This window comes from Callionymus lyra, chromosome 3, assembly GCF_982586985.1.
Source record: "Callionymus lyra chromosome 3, fCalLyr1.hap1.1, whole genome shotgun sequence".
Lineage (NCBI taxonomy): Eukaryota > Metazoa > Chordata > Actinopteri > Syngnathiformes > Callionymidae > Callionymus > Callionymus lyra.
This window is the reverse complement of record NC_141820.1, coordinates 5601539-5623889: the sequence shown is the minus strand read 5'-3', so window position 1 is coordinate 5623889 and position 22351 is coordinate 5601539. Positions and strand designations below refer to the sequence as shown.

General features: G+C 39.5%; 1 protein-coding gene across 3 annotated transcripts in view; it reads right to left on the bottom strand.

Moving 5' to 3' along the window:
* The window catches only part of LOC148083106 (NACHT, LRR and PYD domains-containing protein 3-like), a 133658-nt gene that overhangs the window by 69330 nt on the left and 41977 nt on the right, over positions 1-22351 (bottom strand). The window lies entirely within an intron of this gene.

Below are 22351 nucleotides of genomic sequence, written 5' to 3'. Positions count from 1 at the left end.
TGACTCGGACTAGTGATGTGTGTCTCGACACTTGACTCGGACTAGTGATGTGTGACTCGACACTTGACTGGGACTAGTGATGTGTGACTCGACACTTGACTCGGACTAGTGATGTGTGACTCGACACTTGACTCGGACTAGTGATGTGTGACTCGACACTTGACTCGGACTAGTGATGTGTGACTCGACACTTGACTCGGACTAGTGATGTGTGACTCAACACTTGACTCGGACTAGTGATGTGTGACTCGACACTTGACTCGGACTAGTGATGTGTGTCTCGACACTTGACTCGGACTAGTGATGTGTGACTCGACACTTGACTCGGACTAGTGATGTGTGACTCGACACTTGACTCGGACTAGTGATGTGTGTCTCGACACTTGACTCGGACTAGTGATGTGTGACTCGACACTTGACTCGGACTAGTGATGTGTGACTCGACACTTGACTCGGACTAGTGATGTGTGACTCGACACTTGACTCGGACTAGTGATGTGTGACTCGACACTTGACTCGGACTAGTGATGTGTGACTCGACACTTGACTCGGACTAGTGATGTGTGACTCGACACTTGACTCGGACTAGTGATGTGTGACTCGAAACTTGACTCGGACTAGTGATGTGTGACTCGACACTTGACTCGGACTAGTGATGTGTGACTCGACACTTGACTCGGACTAGTGATGTGTGACTCGACACTTGACTCGGACTAGTGATGTGTGACTCGACACTTGACTCGGACTAGTGATGTGTGACTCGACACTTGACTGGGACTAGTGATGTGTGACTCGACACTTGACTGGGACTAGTGATGTGTGACTCGACACTTGACTCGGACTAGTGATGTGTGTCTCGACACTTGACTCGGACTAGTGATGTGTGACTCGACACTTGACTCGGACTAGTGATGTGTGACTCGACACTTGACTCGGACTAGTGATGTGTGACTCGACACTTGACTCGGACTAGTGATGTGTGACTCGACACTTGACTCGGACTAGTGATGTGTGACTCGACACTTGACTCGGACTAGTGATGTGTGACTCGAAACTTGACTCGGACTAGTGATGTGTGACTCGACACTTGACTGGGACTAGTGATGTGTGACTCGAAACTTGACTCGGACTAGTGATGTGTGACTCGAAACTTGACTCGGACTAGTGATGTGTGACTCGAAACTTGACTCGGACTAGTGATGTGTGACTCGACACTTGACTCGGACTAGTGATGTGTGACTCGACACTTGACTCGGACTAGTGATGTGTGACTCGAAACTTGACTCGGACTAGTGATGTGTGACTCGACACTTGACTGGGACTAGTGATGTGTGTTTCGACACTTGAATCGGACTAGTGATGTGTGTCTCGACACTTGACTGGGACTAGTGATGTGTGACTCGACACTTGACTCGGACTAGTGATGTGTGACTCGACACTTGACTCGGACTAGTGATGTGTGACGAACAAAACAACAAGAGAAAGGAAGAGAGAAATCAAGAATGGTGACAAAGACGAGTAGAAATGAAGAGATAAGAGCAGGATGTGTGATGACACTGTTCAATATTGTGATGATGATATGACTTGTGATGAAGAAGAACATGTTTCAGTTTTCATACAGTTCCTGATGTGTTTATCACACATGCTCACATCACCATGAACATTACCCTGCATTGAAATCTAGAAACAGAACAAGTTAGAACATCACAAGTGTCACTCAAATGTCTTTGAATGTATTTGAGATCAGTAAATATGTGTCAACATACTGAACAGCACGACCCCAGCAGAAGTCAAAATAAACAAAGTTCAAGTGTCAGAACCTGCTGAAGACTGATGTCACTTAGAATCAGCTGCTTCATTGAAGAACAAACTGAAGACAAAACTTTGACTCTCTGGAGTCTCACCTCTGACTTTCACATTTCAGCTCTGAAGCTGTAGAAATGATGTTCTGACCTGAGAGTCTCCAGGTGACAGTGTGGACTCTTCAGTCCAGCAGACAGCAGCTCCACTCCTGGATCCTGCAGGTTGTTGATACTCAGGTCCAGTTGAGTCAGACTAGAGGACGGAGAGCTGAGGACTGAGGACAGAAGTGAACAACTTCTCTCTGTCAGTCGACAGTAGATCAGCCTGTGAAAGAGACGAGTGTCGTCAACAAGTGACTTTTTCTCTATTTTGACTTGAAAGACTTGATTTGAGGAAACACTGAACTCTTTACATTCATAAGATCATCACATGATTGTGTGAATATTTGAAGACTTTTCTATCAATCAGGGTCAACTTGATCAAACACATGAAATAATGATGTTTTCATCAGTTCAACACTTTCCTGACTTTGTTTCATTATTTATAAAAGTGTCACATGATACACAGAGACTGTTGTGAGAGGATTGATGTTGTTTTTATACCAGAAACAAACACAAGAGAAGAAGAAAAACTAAAGTCACAATAGAAATAAATGAATAAAAGTGATTTATGACTCGAGACTTGACTCGGACTAGTGATTTATGACTCGAAACTTGACTCGGACTAGTGATTTATGACATGAAACTTGACTCTGACTAGTGATTTATGACTCGAGACTTGACTCGGACTAGTGATTTATGACTCGAGACTTGACTCAGGCTATTGATTTATGACTCGAGACTTGACTCAGACTATTGATTTATGACTCGAAACTTGACTCGGACTAGTGATTTATGACTCGAGACTTGACTCAAACTAGTGATTTATGACTCGAGACTTGACTTGGACTTTTGATTTATGACTCGAGACTTGACTCTGACTTTTGATTTATGACTCGAGACTTGACTTGGACTAGTGATTTATGACTAGAGACTTGACTCTGACTTTTGATTTATGACTCGAGACTTGACTTGGACTTTTGATTTATGACTCGAGACTTGACTTGGACTTTTGATTCATGACTCGAGACTTGACTCGGACTAGGGATTTATGACTAGAGACTTGACTCGGACTAGAGATTTATGACTCGAGACTTGACTCGGACTTATGATTTATGACTCGAGACTTGACTCGGACTAGTGATTTATGACTTGAAACTTGACTCGGACTAGTGATTTATGACTCGAAACTTGACTGAAACTAGTGATTTATGACTCGAGACTTGACTCGGACTAGTGATTTATGACTCGAAAATTGACTCAAACTAGTGATTTATGACTTGAGACTTGACTCTGACTAGTGATTTATGACTCGAAACTTGACTTGGATTAGTGATTAATGACTCGAGACTTGGCTCAAACTATTTTATGACTCGAGACTTGACTCGGACTAGTGATTTATTACTCGAGACTTGACTCAGATTAGTGATGTGTGACTCGACACTTGACTGGGACTAGTGATGTGTGACTCGACACTTGACTCGGACTAGTGATTTATGACTTGAGACTTGACTCGGACTTATGATTTATGACTCGAGACTTGACTCGGACTAGTGATTTATGACTCGAAACTTGACTCGGACTAGTGATTTATGACTCGAGACTAGACTCTGACTTTTGATTTATGACTCGAGACTTGACTTGGACTTTTGATTTATGACTCGAGACTTGACTCGGACTAGTGATTTATGACTCGAGACTTGACTCGGACTTATGATTTATGACTCGAGACTTGACTCGGACTAGTGATTTATGACTCGAAACTTGACTCGGACTAGTGATTTATGACTCGAGACTTGACTCAGACTACTGATTTATTACTCGAAACTTGACTCAAACTAGTGATTTATGACTCGAGACTTGACTCTGACTTTTGATTTATGACTCGAGACTTGACTTGGACTTTTGATTTATGACTCGAGACTTGACTCGGACTAGTGATTTATGACTCGAGACTTGACTCGGACTTATGATTTATGACTCGAGACTTGACTCGGACTAGTGATTTATGACTCGAAACTTTACTGAAACTAGTGATTTATGACTCGAGACTTGACTCGGACTAGTGATTTATGAGTCGAAAATTGACTCAAACTAGTGATTTATGACTCGAGACTTGACTCGGACTAGTGATTTATGACTCGAAACTTGACTGAAACTATTGATTTATGACTCGAGACTTGACTCGGACTATTGATTTATGACTCGAAAATTGACTCAAACTAGTGATTTATGACTCGAAACTTGACTGACTAGTGATTTATGACTCAAAACTTGACTCTGACTAGTGATTTATGACTCGAGACTTGACTCTGACTAGTGATTTATGACTCGAAACTTGACTGAAACTATTGATTTATGACTCGAGACTTGACTCGGACTATTGATTTATGACTCGAAAATTGACTCAAACTAGTGATTTATGACTCGAAACTTGACTGACTAGTGATTTATGACTCAAAACTTGACTCTGACTAGTGATTTATGACTCGAGACTTGACTCTGACTAGTGATTTATGACTCGAAACTTGACTCGGATTAGTGATTAATGACTCGAGACTTGACTCAAACTATTTTATGACTCAAGACTTGACTCGGACTAGTGATTTATTACTCGAGACTTGACTAAGATTAGTGATGTGTGACTCGACACTTGACTGGGACTAGTGATTCGTGACTCGAGACTTGACTCGTACTATTGATTTATGACTCGAAACTTGACTCGGACTAGTGATTTATGACTCGAGACTTGACTTGGACATTTGATTTATGACTCGAGACTTGACTCTGACTTTTGATTTATGACTCGAGACTTGACTCGGACTAGTGATTTATGACTAGAGACTTGACTCTGACTTTTGATTTATGACTCGAGACTTGACTCGGACTTTTGATTTATGATTCGAGACTTGACTCTGACTTTTGATTTATAACTCGAGACTTGACTCGGACTTATGATTTATGACTCGAGACTTGACTCGGACTAGTGATTTATGACTTGAAACTTGACTCGGACTAGTGATTTATGACTCGAAACTTGACTGAAACTAGTGATTTATGACTCGAGACTTGACTCTGACTAGTGATTTATGACTCGAAACTTGACTCGGATTAGTGATTAATGACTCGAGACTTGACTCAAACTATTTTATGACTCGAGACTTGACTCGGACTAGTGATTTATGACTCGAAACTTGACTGAAACTATTGATTTATGACTCGAGACTTGACTCGGACTATTGATTTATGACTCGAAAATTGACTCAAACTAGTGATTTATGACTCGAAACTTGACTCTGACTAGTGATTTATGACTCGAGACTTGACTCTGACTAGTGATTTATGACTCGAAACTTGACTCGGATTAGTGATTAATGACTCGAGACTTGACTCAAACTATTTTATGACTCGAGACTTGACTCGGACTAGTGATTTATGACTCGAGACTTGACTCAGATTAGTGATGTGTGACTCGACACTTGACTGGGACTAGCGATGTGTGACTCGACACTTGACTGGGACTAGTGATTCGTGACTCGAGACTTGACTCGTACTAGTGAGTTATGACTTGGAACTTGACTAGGACTAGTGTTTTATGACTCAAGACTTGACTCGGACTAGTGATTTATGACTCGAGACTTGACTCAGACTATTGATTTATGACTCAAAACTTGACTCGGACTAGTGATTTATGACATGAAACTTGACTCTGACCAGTGATTTATGACTCGAGACTTGACTCGGACTACTGATTTATGACTCGAAACTTGACTCAAACTAGTGATCTATGACTCGAGACTTGACTTGGACTTTTGATTTATGACTCGAGACTTGACTCGGACTAGTGATTTATGACTCGAAACTTGACTCACACTAGTGATTTATGACATGAAACTTGACTCTGACTAGTGATTTATGACTCGAGACTTGACTCGGACTAGTGATTTATGACTCGAGACTTGACTCAGACTATTGATTTATGACTCGAAACTTGACTCGGACTAGTGATTTATGACTCGAGACTTGACTCGGACTACTGATTTATGACTCGAAACTTGACTCAGACTAGTGATTTATGACTCGAGACTTGACTTGGACTTTTGATTTATGACTCGAGACTTGACTCTGACTTTTGATTTATGACTCGAGACTTGACTCGGACTAGTGATTTATGACTAGAGACTTGACTCGGACTAGTGATTTATGACTAGAGACTTGACTCGGACTACTGATTTATGACTCGAAACTTGACTCAAACTAGTGATTTATGACTCGAGACTTGACTTTGACTTTTGATTTATGACTCGAGACTTGACTCGGACTAGTGATTTATGACTCGAAACTTGACTCACACTAGTGATTTATGACATGAAACTTGACTCACACTAGTGATTTATGACTCGAGACTTGACTCGGACTAGTGATTTATTACTCGAGACTTGACTCAGATTATTGATTTATGACTCGAAACTTGACTCGGACTAGTGATTTATGACTCGAGACTTGACTCAGACTTTTGATTTATGACTCGAGACTTGAATCGGACTACTGATTTATGACTCGAAACTTGACTCAGACTAGTGATTTATGACTCGAGACTTGACTTGGACTTTTGATTTATGACTCGAGACTTGACTCTGACTTTTTATTTATGACTCGAGACTTGACTCGGACTAGTGATTTATGACTAGAGACTTGACTCGGACTAGTGATTTATGACTAGAGACTTGACTCGGACTACTGATTTATGACTCGAAACTTGACTCAAACTAGTGATTTATGACTCGAGACTTGACTCAAACTAGTGATTTATGACTCGAAACTTGACTCACACTAGTGATTTATGACATGAAACTTGACTCTGACTAGTGATTTATGACTCGAGACTTGACTCGGACTAGTGATTTATGACTCGAGACTTGACTCAGATTATTGATTTATGACTCGAAACTTGACTCGGACTAGTGATTTATGACTCGAGACTTGACTCGGACTACTGATTTATGACTCAAAACTTGACTCAAACTAGTGATTTATGACTCGAGACTTGACTTGGACTTTTGATTTATGACTCGAGACTTGACTCGGACTAGTGATTTATGACTAGAGACTTGACTCTGACTTTTGATTTATGACTCGAGACTTGACTTGGACTTTTGATTTATGACTCGAGACTTGACTCGGACTAGTGATTTATGACTAGAGACTTGACTCTGACTTTTGATTTATGACTAGAGACTTGACTCTGACTTTTGATTTATGACTCGAGACTTGACTCGGACTTTTGATTTTTGACTCGAGACTTGACTCGGACTAGTGATTTATGACTAGAGACTTGACTCTGACTTTTGATTTATGACTCGAGACTTGACTCGGACTTATGATTTATGACTCGAGAATTGACTCGGACTAGTGATTTATGACTTGAAACTTGACTCGGACTAGTGATTTATGACTCGAAACTTGACTGAAACTATTGATTTATGACTCGAGACTTGACTCGGACTATTGATTTATGACTTGAAAATTGACTCAAACTAGTGATTTATGACTCGAAACTTGACTGAAACTATTGATTTATGACTCGAGACTTGACTCGGACTATTGATTTATGACTCGAAAATTGACTCAAACTAGTGATTTATGACTCGAGACTTGACTCTGACTAGTGATTTATGACTCGAAACTTGACTCAGACTATTGATTTATGACTCGAAACTTGACTCAGACTATTGATTTATGACATGAAACTTGACTCTGACCAGTGATTTATGACATGAAACTTGACTCGGACTACTGATTTATGACTCGAAACTTGACTCAAACTAGTGATTTATGACTCGAGACTTGACTCAGACTATTGATTTATGACTCGAAACTTGACTCGGACTAGTGATTTATGACATGAAACTTGACTCTGACCAGTGATTTATGACTCGAGACTTGACTCGGACTACTGATTTATGACTCGAAACTTGACTCAAACTAGTGATTTATGACTCGAGACTTGACTTGGACTTTTGATTTATGACTCGAGACTTGACTCGGACTAGTGATTTATGACTCGAAACTTGACTCACACTAGTGATTTATGACATGAAACTTGACTCTGACTAGTGATTTATGACTCGAGACTTGACTCGGACTAGTGATTTATGACTCGAGACTTGACTCAGACTATTGATTTATGACTCAAAACTTGACTCGGACTAGTGATTTATGACTCGAGACTTGACTCGGACTACTGATTTATGACTCGAAACTTGACTCAAACTAGTGATTTATGACTCGAGACTTGACTCGGACTTTTGATTTATGACTCGAGACTTGACTCAAACTAGTGATTTATGACTCGAGACTTGACTCGGACTACTGATTTATGACTCAAAACTTGACTCAAACTAGTGATTTATGACTCGAGACTTGACTTGGACTTTTGATTTATGACTCGAGACTTGACTCTGACTTTCGATTTATGACTCGAGACTTGACTCGGACTAGTGATTTATGACTAGAGACTTGACTCGGAGTAGTGATTTATGACTCGAAACTTGATTCACACTAGTGATTTATGACATGAAACTTGACTCTGACTAGTGATTTATGACTTGAAACTTGACTCGGACTAGTGATTTATGACTCGAGACTTGACTCAGATTATTGATTTATGACTCGAAACTTGACTCGGACTACTGATTTATGACTCAAAACTTGACTCAAACTAGTGATTTATGACTCGAGACTTGACTCGGACTACTGATTTATGACTCAAAACTTGACTCAAACTTTTGATTTATGACTCGAGACTTGACTTGGACTTTTGATTTATGACTCGAGACTTGACTCTGACTTTCGATTTATGACTCGAGACTTGACTCGGACTAGTGATTTATGACTAGAGACTTGACTCTGACTTTTGATTTATGACTCGACACTTGACTTGGACTTTTGATTTATGACTCGAGACTTGACTCGGACTAGTGATTTATGACTAGAGACTTGACTCTGACTTTTGATTTATGACTAGAGACTTGACTCTGACTTTTGATTTATGACTCGAGACTTGACACGGACTTATGATTTATGACTCGAGAATTGACTCGGACTAGTGATTTATGACTTGAAACTTGACTCGGACTAGTGATTTATGACTCGAAACTTGACTGAAACTATTGATTTATGACTCGAGACTTGACTCGGACTATTGATTTATGACTTGAAAATTGACTCAAACTAGTGATTTATGACTCGAAACTTGACTCTGACTAGTGATTTATAACTCGAGACTTGACTCTGACTAGTGATTTATGACTCGAAACTTGACTCGGATTAGTGATTAATGACTCGAGACTTGACTCGGACTAGTGATTTATGACATGAAACTTGACTCCGCCCAGTGATTTATGACTCGAGACTTGACTCGGACTACTGATTTATGACTCGAAACTTGACTCAAACTAGTGATTTATGACTCGAGACTTGACTTTGACTTTTGATTTATGACTCGAGACTTGACTCGGAGTAGTGATTTATGACTCGAAACTTGATTCACACTAGTGATTTATGACATGAAACTTGACTCTGACTAGTGATTTATGACTCAAAACTTGACTCGGACTAGTGATTTATGACTCGAGACTTGACTCGGACTACTGATTTATGACTCGAAACTTGACTCAAACTAGTGATTTATGACTCGAGACTTGACTTGGACTTTTGATTTATGACTCGAGACGTGACTCTGACTTTTGATTTATGAATCGAGACTTGACTCGGACTAGTGATTTATGACTAGAGACTTGACTCGGACTAGTGATTTATGACTAGAGACTTGACTGATTTTTGATTTATGACTCGAGACTTGACTCGGACTAGTGATTTATGACATGAAACTTGACTCCGCCCAGTGATTTATGACTCGAGACTTGACTCGGACTACTGATTTATGAATCGAAACTTGACTCAAACTAGTGATTTATGACTCGAGACTTGACTTTGACTTTTGATTTATGACTCGAGACTTGACTCGGAGTAGTGATTTATGACTCGAAACTTGATTCACACTAGTGATTTATGACATGAAACTTGACTCTGACTAGCGATTTATGACTCGAGACTTGACTCGGACTAGTGATTTATGACTCGAGACTTGACTCAGATTATTGATTTATGACTCGAAACTTGACTCGGACTACTGATTTATGACTCAAAACTTGACTCAAACTAGTGATTTATGACTCGAGACTTGACTCGGACTACTGATTTATGACTCAAAACTTGACTCAAACTAGTGATTTATGACTCGAGACTTGACTTGGACTTTTGATTTATGACTCGAGACTTGACTCTGACTTTCGATTTATGACTCGAGACTTGACTCGGACTAGTGATTTATGACTAGAGACTTGACTCTGACTTTTGATTTATGACTCGACACTTGACTTGGACTTTTGATTTATGACTCGAGACTTGACTCGGACTAGTGATTTATGACATGAAACTTGACTCCGCCCAGTGATTTATGACTCGAGACTTGACTCGGACTACTGATTTATGAATCGAAACTTGACTCAAACTAGTGATTTATGACTCGAGACTTGACTTTGACTTTTGATTTATGACTCGAGACTTGACTCGGAGTAGTGATTTATGACTCGAAACTTGATTCACACTAGTGATTTATGACATGAAACTTGACTCTGACTAGTGATTTATGACTCGAGACTTGACTCGGACTAGTGATTTATGACTCGAGACTTGACTCAGATTATTGATTTATGACTCGAAACTTGACTCGGACTACTGATTTATGACTCAAAACTTGACTCAAACTAGTGATTTATGACTCGAGACTTGACTCGGACTACTGATTTATGACTCAAAACTTGACTCAAACTAGTGATTTATGACTCGAGACTTGACTTGGACTTTTGATTTATGACTCGAGACTTGACTCTGACTTTCGATTTATGACTCGAGACTTGACTCGGACTAGTGATTTATGACTAGAGACTTGACTCTGACTTTTGATTTATGACTAGAGACTTGACTCTGACTTTTGATTTATGACTCGAGACTTGACTCGGACTTATGATTTATGACTCGAGAATTGACTCGGACTAGTGATTTATAACTTGAAACTTGACTCGGACTAGTGATTTATGACTCGAAACTTGACTGAAACTATTGATTTATGACTCGAGACTTGACTCGGACTATTGATTTATGACTTGAAAATTGACTCAAACTAGTGATTTATGACTCGAAACTTGACTCTGACTAGTGATTTATGACTCGAGACTTGACTCTGACTAGTGATTTATGACTCGAAACTTGACTCGGATTAGTGATTAATGACTCGAGACTTGACTCGGACTAGTGATTTATGACATGAAACTTGACTCCGCCCAGTGATTTATGACTCGAGACTTGACTCGGACTACTGATTTATGACTCGAAACTTGACTCAAACTAGTGATTTATGACTCGAGACTTGACTTTGACTTTTGATTTATGACTCGAGACTTGACTCGGAGTAGTGATTTATGACTCGAAACTTGATTCACACTAGTGATTTATGACATGAAACTTGACTCTGACTAGTGATTTATGACTCGAGACTTGACGCTGACTAGTGATTTATGACTCGAGACTTAACTCAGATTATTGATTTATGACTCGAAACTTGACTCGGACTAGTGATTTATGACTCGAGACTTGACTCGGACTACTGATTTATGACTCAAAACTTGACTCAAACTAGTGATTTATGACTCGAGACTTGACTTGGACTTTTGATTTATGACTCGAGACTTGACTCTGACTTTCGATTTATGACTCGAGACTTGACTCGGACTAGTGATTTATGACTAGAGACTTGACTCTGACTTTTGATTTATGACTCGACACTTGACTTGGACTTTTGATTTATGACTCGAGACTTGACTCGGACTAGTGATTTATGACTCGAGACTTGACTCTGACTTTTGATTTATGACTAGAGACTTGACTCTGACTTTTGATTTATGACTCGAGACTTGACTCGGACTAGTGATTTATGACTTGAAACTTGACTCGGACTAGTGATTTATGACTCGAAACTTGACTGAAACTATTGATTTATGACTCGAGACTTGACTCGGACTATTGATTTATGACTTGAAAATTGACTCAAACTAGTGATTTATGACTCGAAACTTGACTCGGATTAGTGATTAATGACTTGAGACTTGACTCTGACTAGTGATTTATGACTCGAAACTTGACTCGGATTAGTGATTAATGACTTGAGACTTGACTCAAACTATTTTATGACTCGAGACTTGACTCGGACTAGTGATTTATGACTCCAGACTTGACTCAGATTAGTGATGTGTGACTCGACACTTGACTGGGACTAGTGATGTGTGACTCGACACTTGACTGGGACTAGTGATTTATGCCTTGAAACTTGACTAGGACTAGTGTTTTATGACTCGAGACTTGACTCGGACTAGTGATTTATGACTCGAGACTTGACTCGGACTAGTGATTTATGACTCGAGACTTGACTCGGACTAGTGATTTATGACTCGAGACTTGACTCAGATTAGTGATGTGTGACTCGACACTTGACTGGGACTAGTGATTCGTGACTCGAGACTTGACTCGTACTAGTGATTTATGACTTGAAACTTGACTAGGACTAGTGTTTTATGACTCGAGACTTGACTCGGACTAGTGATTTATGACTTGAGACTTGACTCAGACTATTGATTTATGACTCGAAACTTGACTCGGACTAGTGATTTATGACATGAAACTTGACTCTGACCAGTGATTTATGACTCGAGACTTGACTCGGACTACTGATTTATGACTCAAAACTTGACTCAAACTAGTGATTTATGACTCGAGACTTGACTTGGACTTTTGATTTATGACTCGAGACTTGACTCGGACTAGTGATTTATGACTCGAAACTTGACTGAAACTATTGATTTATGACTCGAGACTTGACTCGGACTATTGATTTATGACTTGAAAATTGACTCAAACTAGTGATTTATGACTCGAAACTTGACTCTGACTAGTGATTTATTACTCGAGACTTGACTCTGACTAGTGATTTATGACTCGAAACTTGACTCGGATTAGTGATTAATGACTCGAGACTTGACTCGGACTAGTGATTTATGACATGAAACTTGACTCCGCCCAGTGATTTATGACTCGAGACTTGACTCGGACTACTGATTTATGACTCGAAACTTGACTCAAACTAGTGATTTATGACTCGAGACTTGACTCGGAGTAGTGATTTATGACTCGAAACTTGATTCACACTAGTGATTTATGACTCGAAACTTGATTCACACTAGTGATTTATGACATGAAACTTGACTCTGACTAGTGATTTATGACTCGAGACTTGACGCGGACTAGTGATTTATGACTCGAGACTTGACTCAGATTATTGATTTATGACTCGAAACTTGACTCGGACTAGTGATTTATGACTCGAGACTTGACTCGGACTACTGATTTATGACTCAAAACTTGACTCAAACTAGTGATTTATGACTCGAGACTTGACTTGGACTTTTGATTTATGACTCGAGACTTGACTCTGACTTTCGATTTATGACTCGAGACTTGACTCGGACTAGTGATTTATGACTAGAGACTTGACTCTGACTTTTGATTTATGACTCGACACTTGACTTGGACTTTTGATTTATGACTCGAGACTTGACTCGGACTAGTGATTTATGACTCGAGACTTGACTCTGACTTTTGATTTATGACTCGAGACTTGACTCTGACTTTTGATTTATGACTAGAGACTTGACTCTGACTTTTGATTTATGACTCGAGACTTGACTCGGACTTATGATTTATGACTTGAAACTTGACTCGGACTAGTGATTTATGACTCGAAACTTGACTGAAACTATTGATTTATGACTCGAGACTTGACTCGGACTATTGATTTATGACTTGAAAATTGACTCAAACTAGTGATTTATGACTCGAAACTTGACTCGGATTAGTGATTAATGACTTGAGACTTGACTCAAACTATTTTATGACTCGAGACTTGACTCGGACTAGTGATTTATGACTCGAGACTTGACTCAGATTAGTGATGTGTGACTCGACACTTGACTGGGACTAGTGATGTGTGACTCGACACTTGACTGGGACTAGTGATTTATGACTTGAAACTTGACTAGGACTAGTGTTTTATGACTCGAGACTTGACTCGGACTAGTGATTTATGACTCGAGACTTGACTCGGACTAGTGATTTATGACTCGAGACTTGACTCAGATTAGTGATGTGTGACTCGACACTTGACTGGGACTAGTCATTCGTGACTCGAGACTTGACTCGTACTAGTGATTTATGACTTGAAACTTGACTAGGACTAGTGTTTTATGACTCGAGACTTGACTCGGACTAGTGATTTATGACTTGAGACTTGACTCAGACTATTGATTTATGACTCGAAACTTGACTCGGACTAGTGATTTATGACATGAAACTTGACTCTGACCAGTGATTTATGACTCGAGACTTGACTCGGACTACTGATTTATGACTCAAAACTTGACTCAAACTAGTGATTTATGACTCGAGACTTGACTTGGACTTTTGATTTATGACTCGAGACTTGACTCGGACTAGTGATTTATGACTCGAAACTTGACTCACACTAGTGATTTATGACATGAAACTTGACTCTGACTAGTGATTTATGACTCGAGACTTGCCTCGGACTAGTGATTTATGACTCGAGACTTGACTCGGACTACTGATTTATGACTCGAAACTTGACTCGGACTAGTGATGTGTGACTCGACACTTGACTGGGACTAGTGATGTGTGACTCGACACTTTACTGGGACTAGTGATTCGTGACTCGAGACTTGACTCGTACTAGTGATTTATGACTTGAAACTTGACTAGGACTAGTGTTTTATGACTCGAGACTTGACTCGGACTAGTGATTTATGACTCGAGACTTGACTCAGACTATTGATTTATGACTCGAAACTTGACTCGGACTAGTGATTTATGACATGAAACTTGACTCTGACCAGTGATTTATGACTCGAGACTTGACTTGGACTTTTGATTTATGACTCGAGACTTGACTCGGACTAGTGATTTATGACTCGAGACTTGACTCAGACTATTGATTTATGACTCGAAACTTGACTCAAACTAGTGATTTATGACTCGAGACTTGACTTGGACTTTTGATTTATGACTCGAGACTTGACTCGGACTAGTGATTTATGACTCGAGACTTGACTCAGACTATTGATTTATGACTCGAAACTTGACTCGGACTAGTGATTTATGACTCGAGACTTGACTCGGACTACTGATTTATGACTCGAAACTTGACTCAAACTAGTGATTTATGACTCGAGACTTGACTTGGACTTTTGATTTGTGACTCGAGACTTGACTCTGATTTTTGATTTATGACTCGAGACTTGACTCGGACTAGTGATTTATGACTAGAGACTTGACTCGGACTAGTGATTTATGACTAGAGACTTGACTCTGACTTTTGATTTATGACCCGAGACTTGACTTGGACTTTTGATTTATGACTCGAGACTTGACTAGGACTAGTGATTTATGACATGAAACTTGACTCTGCCCAGTGATTTATGACTCGAGACTTGACTCGGACTACTGATTTATGACTCGAAACTTGACTCAAACTAGTGATTTATGACTCGAGACTTGACTTGGACTTTTGATTTATGACTCGAGACTTGACTCGGACTAGTGATTTATGACATGAAACTTGACTCTGCCCAGTGATTTATGACTCGAGACTTGACTCGGACTACTGATTTATGACTCGAAACTTGACTCAAACTAGTGATTTATGACTCGAGACTTGACTTGGACTTTTGATTTATGACTCGAGACTTGACCTGGACTAGTGATTTATGACTCGAAACTTGACTCACACTCGTGATTTATGACATGAAACTTGACTCTGACTAGTGATTTATGACTCGAGACTTGACTCGGACTAGTGATTTATGACTCGAGACTTGACTCAGATTATTGATTTATGACTCGAAACTTGACTCGGACTAGTGATTTATGACTCGAGACTTGACTCGGACTACTGATTTATGACTCAAAACTTGACTCAAACTAGTGATTTATGACTCGAGACTTGACTTGGACTTTTGATTTATGACTCGAGACTTGACTCTGACTTTCGATTTATGACTCGAAACTTGACTCGGACTAGTGATTTATGACTAGAGACTTGACTCTGACTTTTGATTTATGACTCGAGACTTGACTCGGACTAGTGATGTGTGACTCGACACTTGACTGGGACTATTGATTTATGACTCGAAAATTGACTGAAACTATTGATTTATGACTCGAGACTTGACTCGGACTATTGATTTATGACTCGAAAATTGACTCAAACTAGTGATTTATGACTCGAAACTTGACTCTGACTAGTGATTTATGACTCGAAAATTGACTCAAACTAGTGATTTATGACTCGAAACTTGACTCGGATTAGTGATTAATGACTCGAGACTTGACTCAAACTATTTTATGACTGGAGACTTGACTCGGACTAGTGTTTTATGACTCGAGACTTGACTCGGACTAGTGATTTATGACTCGAGACCTGACTCAGACTATTGATTTATGACTCGAAACTTGACTCGGACTAGTGATTTATGACATGAAACTTGACTCTGACCAGTGATTTATGACTCGAGACTTGACTCGGACTACTGATTTATGACTCGAAACTTGACTCAAACTAGTGATTTATGACTCGAGACTTGACTCGGACTAGTGATTTATGACTCGAAACTTGACTCACACTAGTGATTTATGACATGAAACTTGACTCTGACTAGTGATTTATGACTCGAGACTTGACTCGGACTAGTGATTTATGACTTGAAACTTGACTGAAACTATTGATTTATGACTCGAGACTTGACTCGGACTATTGATTTATGACTCGAAAATTGACTCAAACTAGTGATTTATGACTCGAAACTTGACTCTGACTAGTGATTTATGACTCGAAAATTGACTCAAACTAGTGATTTATGACTCGAAACTTGACTCGGATTAGTGATTAATGACTCGAGACTTGACTCAAACTATTTTATGACTGGAGACTTGACTCGGACTAGTGTTTTATGACTCGAGACTTGACTCGGACTAGTGATTTATGACTCGAGACCTGACTCAGACTATTGATTTATGACTCGAAACTTGACTCGGACTAGTGATTTATGACATGAAACTTGACTCTGACCAGTGATTTATGACTCGAGACTTGACTCGGACTACTGATTTATGACTCGAAACTTGACTCAAACTAGTGATTTATGACTCGAGACTTGACTCGGACTAGTGATTTATGACTCGAAACTTGACTCACACTAGTGATTTATGACATGAAACTTGACTCTGACTAGTGATTTATGACTCGAGACTTGACTCGGACTAGTGATTTATGACTCGAGACTTGACTCAGACTATTGATTTATGACTAGAAACTTGACTCGGACTAGTGATTTATGACTCGAGACTTGACTCAGACTATTGATTTATGACTCGAAACTTGACTCGGACTAGTGATTTATGACATGAAACTTGACTCTGACTAGTGATTTATGACTCGAGACTTGACTTGGACTACTGATTTATGACTCGAAACTTGACTCAAACTAGTGATTTATGACTCGAGACTTGACTTGGACTTTTGATTTATGACTAGAGACTTGACTCTGACTTTTGATTTATGACTCGAGACTTGACTCGGACTAGTGATTTATGACATGAAACTTGACTCTGCCCAGTGATTTATGACTCGAGACTTGACTCGGACTACTGATTTATGACTCGAAACTTGACTCAAACTAGTGATTTATGACTCGAGACTTGACTTTGACTTTTGATTTATGACTCGAGACTTGACTCGGACTAGTGATTTATGACTCGAAAATTGACTCACACTAGTGATTTATGACATGAAACTTGACTCTGACTAGTGATTTATGACTCGAGACTTGACTCGGACTAGTGATTTATGACTCGAGACTTGACTCGGACTACTGATTTATGACTCAAAACTTGACTCAAACTAGTGATTTATGACTCGAGACTTGACTTGGACTTTTGATTTATGACTCGAGACTTGACTCTGACTTTCGATTTATGACTCGAGACTTGACTCGGACTAGTGATTTATGACTAGAGACTTGACTCTGACTTTTGATTTATGACTCGAGACTTGACTTGGACTTTTGATTTATGACTCGAGACTTGACTCGGACTAGTGATTTATGACTAGAGCCTTGACTCTGACTTTTGATTTATGACTCGAGACTTGACTCGGACTAGTGATTTATGACTTGAAACTTGACTCGGACTAGTGATTTATGACTCGAAACTTGACTGAAACTATTGATTTATGACTCGAGACTTGACTCGGACTATTGATTTATGACTTGAAAATTGACTCAAACTAGTGATTTATGACACGAAACTTGACTCTGACTAGTGATTTATGACTCGAGACTTGACTCTGACTAGTGATTTATGACTCGAAACTTGACTCGGATTAGTGATTAATGACTCGAAACTTGACTCAAACTATTTTATGACTCGAGACTTGACTCGGACTAGTGATTTATGACTCGAGACCTGACTCAGATTAGTGATGTGTGACTCGACACTTGACTGGGACTAGTGATGTGTGACTCGACACTTGACTGGTACTAGTGATTTATGACTTGAAACTTGACTAGGACTAGTAATTTATGACTCGAGACCTGACTCAGATTAGTGATGTGTGACTCGACACTTGACTGGTACTAGTGATTTATGACTTGAAACTTGACTAGGACTAGTGATTTATGACTCGAGACTTGACTCAGACTATTGATTTATGACATGAAACTTGACTCGGACTAGTGATTTATGACATGAAACTTGACTCTGACCAGTGATTTATGACTCGAGACTTGACTCGGACTACTGATTTATGACTCAAAACTTGACTCAAACTAGTGATTTATGACTCGAGACTTGACTTGGACTTTTGATTTATGACATGAAACTTGACTCTGACCAGTGATTTATGACTCGAGACTTGACTCGGACTACTGATTTATGACTCAAAACTTGACTCAAACTAGTGATTTATGACTCGAGACTTGACTTGGACTTTTGATTTATGACTCGAGACTTGACTCGGACTAGTGATTTATGACTCGAGACATGACTCAGACTATTGATTTATGACTCGAAACTTGACTCGGACTAGTGATTTATGACATGAAACTTGACTCTGACTAGTGATTTATGACTCGAGACTTGACTCGGACTACTGATTTATGACTCGAAACTTGACTCAAACTAGTGATTTATGACTCGAGACTTGACTTGGACTTTTGATTTATGACTAGAGACTTGACTCTGACTTTTGATTTATGACTCGAGACTTGACTCGGACTAGTGATTTATGACATGAAACTTGACTCTGCCCAGTGATTTATGACTCGAGACTTGACTCGGACTACTGATTTATGACTCGAAACTTGACTCAAACTAGTGATTTATGACTCGAGACTTGACTTTTGATTTATGACTCGAGACTTGACTCGGACTAGTGATTTATGACTCGAAAATTGACTCACACTAGTGATTTATGACATGAAACTTGACTCTGACTAGTGATTTATGACTCGAGACTTGACTCGGACTAGTGATTTATGACTCGAGACTTGACTCGGACTACTGATTTATGACTCAAAACTTGACTCAAACTAGTGATTTATGACTCGAGACTTGACTTGGACTTTTGATTTATGACTCGAGACTTGACTCTGACTTTCGATTTATGACTCGAGACTTGACTCGGACTAGTGATTTATGACTAGAGACTTGACTCTGACTTTTGATTTATGACTCGAGACTTGACTTGGACTTTTGATTTATGACTCGAGACTTGACTCGGACTAGTGATTTATGACTAGAGCCTTGACTCTGACTTTTGATTTATGACTCGAGACTTGACTCGGACTATTGATTTATGACTTGAAAATTGACTCAAACTTGTGATTTATGACTCGAAACTTGACTCTGACTAGTGATTTATGACTCGAGACCTGACTCAGACTATTGATTTATGACTCGAAACTTGACTCGGACTAGTGATTTATGACATGAAACTTGACTCTGACCAGTGATTTATGACTCGAGACTTGACTCAGATTAGTGATGTGTGACTCGACACTTGACTGGGACTAGCGATGTGTGACTCGACACTTGACTGGGACTAGTGATTCGTGACTCGAGACTTGACTCGTACTAGTGATTTATGACTTGAAACTTGACTAGGACTAGTGTTTTATGACTCGAGACTTGACTCGGACTAGTGATTTATGACTCGAGACCTGACTCAGACTATTGATTTATGACTCGAAACTTGACTCGGACTAGTGATTTATGACATGAAACTTGACTCTGACCAGTGATTTATGACTCGAGACTTGACTCGGACTACTGATTTATGACTCGAAACTTGACTCAAACTAGTGATTTATGACTCGAGACTTGACTGGGACTTTTGATTTATGACTCGAGACTTGACTCGGACTAGTGATTTATGACTCGAAACTTGACTCACACTAGTGATTTATGACATGAAACTTGACTCTGACTAGTGATTTATGACTCGAGACTTGACTCGGACTAGTGATTTATGACTCGAGACTTGACTCAGACTATTGATTTATGACTAGAAACTTGACTCGGACTATTGATTTATGACTCGAGACTTGACTCAGACTATTGATTTATGACTCGAAACTTGACTCGGACTAGTGATTTATGACATGAAACTTGACTCTGACTAGTGATTTATGACTCGAGACTTGACTCGGACTACTGATTTATGACTCGAAACTTGACTCAAACTAGTGTTTTATGACTCGAGACTTGACTTGGACTTTTGATTTATGACTAGAGACTTGACTCTGACTTTTGATTTATGACTCGAGACTTGACTCGGACTAGTGATTTATGACATGAAACTTGACTCTGCCCAGTGATTTATGACTCGAGACTTGACTCGGACTGCTGATTTATGACTCGAAACTTGACTCAAACTAGTGATTTATGACTCGAGACTTGACTTTGACTTTTGATTTATGACTCGAGACTTGACTCGGACTAGTGATTTATGACTCGAAAATTGACTCACACTAGTGATTTATGACATGAAACTTGACTCTGACTAGTGATTTATGACTCGAGACTTGACTCGGACTAGTGATTTATGACTCGAGACTTGACTCGGACTACTGATTTATGACTCAAAACTTGACTCAAACTAGTGATTTATGACTCGAGACTTGACTTGGACTTTTGATTTATGACTCGAGACTTGACTCTGACTTTCGATTTATGACTCGAGACTTGACTCGGACTAGTGATTTATGACTAGAGACTTGACTCTGACTTTTGATTTATGACTCGAGACTTGACTTGGACTTTTGATTTATGACTCGAGACTTGACTCGGACTAGTGATTTATGACTAGAGCCTTGACTCTGACTTTTGATTTATGACTCGAGACTTGACTCGGACTTATGATTTATGACTCGAGAATTGACTCGGACTAGTGATTTATGACTTGAAACTTGACTCGGACTAGTGATTTATGACTCGAAACTTGACTGAAACTATTGATTTATGACTCGAGACTTGACTCGGACTATTGATTTATGACTTGAAAATTGACTCAAACTAGTGATTTATGACACGAAACTTGACTCTGACTAGTGATTTATGACTCGAGACTTGACTCTGACTAGTGATTTATGACTCGAAACTTGACTCGGATTAGTGATTAATGACTCGAAACTTGACTCAAACTATTTTATGACTCGAGACTTGACTCGGACTAGTGATTTATGACTCGAGACCTGACTCAGATTAGTGATGTGTGACTCGACACTTGACTGGGACTAGTGATGTGTGACTCGACACTTGACTGGTACTAGTGATTTATGACTTGAAACTTGACTAGGACTAGTGATTTATGACTCGAGACCTGACTCAGATTAGTGATGTGTGACTCGACACTTGACTGGGACTAGTGATGTGTGACTCGACACTTGACTGGTACTAGTGATTTATGACATGAAACTTGACTCTGACCAGTGATTTATGACTCGAGACTTGACTCGGACTACTGATTTATGACTCAAAACTTGACTCAAACTAGTGATTTATGACTCGAGACTTGACTTGGACTTTTGATTTATGACATGAAACTTGACTCTGACCAGTGATTTATGACTCGAGACTTGACTCGGACTACTGATTTATGACTCAAAACTTGACTCAAACTAGTGATTTATGACTCGAGACTTGAC